Source organism: Haliaeetus albicilla, chromosome 8 (genome assembly GCF_947461875.1).
Source record: "Haliaeetus albicilla chromosome 8, bHalAlb1.1, whole genome shotgun sequence".
Taxonomy (NCBI): domain Eukaryota; kingdom Metazoa; phylum Chordata; class Aves; order Accipitriformes; family Accipitridae; genus Haliaeetus; species Haliaeetus albicilla.
In genome coordinates this window covers 32,258,541-32,260,757 of record NC_091490.1, presented here as the reverse complement: position 1 = coordinate 32,260,757, position 2,217 = coordinate 32,258,541, and positions in this window count along the sequence as shown.

The window sequence follows — 2,217 nt, the reverse complement described above, 5'->3', positions numbered from 1 at the left end:
TGTCTCCTTTTCAGCAAAATGTTCTTAAAAATGTTTATAGTTTGTTAACTTACATGCCACTGTATAGTTTTGCATTTTACCAGATGCTTCCAACCCACCTTGCACTCCATCTGCCTTTGGAGATCTGCCTTCCTTACAACTGCATGCTTTCATTTTGCAGATCTTATTTTTGCAACATTCAATGACCTAATATTCATTTAGGTTTTTTCATCTCAAAAAAATTTTGCTAACAGTGGTATGTTAACATAGGAACTTCTTCACTCACTGCAGTACTGCGGACAATTAACAAGTGAAGCAATTTTCACCAAAGAACACTTTCTGGTACAGCAATAGCTTGACAGTCGACGTCTTCCTTTCCTCGGCACTGATGAACAACTGAAACATCAGGAAAATTTCAGTCATTAATTCTAACTAGTTTCATTCTAAAGGGAGAAACTTATCAGAATCTCTTTTTCTGTTCTGTACCAGCTTTGAACTTTAACACTTAAAGAGCTCAACACAACCCACTTAAAAAAACTATTCTTTAAAAAAACCTAATCAAGAACAAAAAAGGACTGTTAAATCCTGTCTCCAGTTGACTCCCTCTGAGATTTAGCTGAGACATTTGATCACACTTAGAAAACAGAGATATTATTGCTGACTACCTTATCAAGCTCTGGTGGGGATTTAATTATATAGGCTGAGGTGCAGGTCACAAGGAGTGTGGGGGAGTGAAGGCTACTACATAAAAATAGTTACTCAGAATGACCAGGAAAAACCTGACATAAGCTAGAATTTCTTAAAAATACGTGAAGTTTTGCAAAAAGGGAAAAAGTTCAAACCAGGACTTTATTAATATTCCAATTATGAGAATACTAACTGCAAAACTCTAGGAAAACTTAAAATACTCCATATTGAATTGCTTCAAATACTCCATATTGAATAATTGTAAATGATGTTGCTGCATCATTAAAGACTGAAGTATTAATTCAAATTTACGTCTCACAAGATGATCTCTGTTCACTTTTTACTCGCGCCAGATTTAATTACACTAAGCGTACTGCTTTGCTTTTGCTATAAAACAGTTAATGACAAGACCAATAAAGGCACCGCTGAAGACCTGAAGCTCATAAAAACTATCTTAATTTAACAAACATTAAAACGGAGACACCGGAAGACAAATGCTTATTTCACTTTTACAACCGCAGAGTGGACTCGAGACGCTTGAAAACATCTAATGTGCACTTCTGCATCTGAAATACAAGCACGACTGAGTCTTGCCTCAGTTTCTGACCCTTATTTGAGGAGGGTGACGACGGCAGCATGCCTTTACGTTGGGCTCGGTGCCACGCTGCCGCAGCCTCACGGTTCAGTCCTGCCCGGGGTTCCAGCTTCGTCTCACAGCCTACAAACGGCAGGCACGCTCCTCTCTTCGGAAAGGCGGCCGAGAGCAAGACCGGTCAAGAGCCGTGGAGTTTCGAGGGCACATCCAGCGAGAAAAGCCCAGCAGAGGCCAGCTGGAGGCCATGTGTTTGGCCCACTGGGTCCTGAGGCTGGCAGACCTGCTCTTGCCCAAAGACAATTTAATAACCTCACTCCATCGCTTCACTTGGCGATGAGATGCAAGCGGCCGTTCAGGGTCAGTCCAGACTTCAGCCAGGACACCGCCGCCGTCCCGCCCGCCTCGCTCGTCACGGAGGTACCCGCACCGCCCCACACCGACCCGCCAGACCCCGGGCCGGCACCGGGGCTGCGGAAGGCTCAGCGCCACGGCCCCCGTCCCCTCCTCGGCGCCGCCGAGCAGAAAATACGAGATCGCTCCGACCGCCCACCGCGGCTTTACCTCAGGGAGCGCGGCGCGGCCCGGCCCCCACCCCACCCCCCTTCCCTCCCGCCGGGCGACACCGCTGGCGGCTGGCGCCGCTTCAGGCCCGCGGCGCCGGCTCGGGGCAGGAGGCCGCGGCTGGGTCGAGGGCTTAGCCCTGGTGTGGGCCGTTAATGGGGAGGGCCGCGGGCTGAGGTGAAGGAGGGCGGCGGTGGGGAGCCCCGCCGGCGTCGGTGCCGCGTCGCCCGGCGGTTGGGACCAGCGGCGGGGGAAGGGGAGTGGGAGCGCGGCGCTGGCGCTAACAGCGGCGGGGAGCCGGGGGCCGGGCGGCCGCAGCGGAGGTGTGGGGAAGGCGGGGAAAGGAGCGAGCAGCCCCCAGCCGCCGCCGCCGCGCCCCGGCGGGGAGGGAGGAG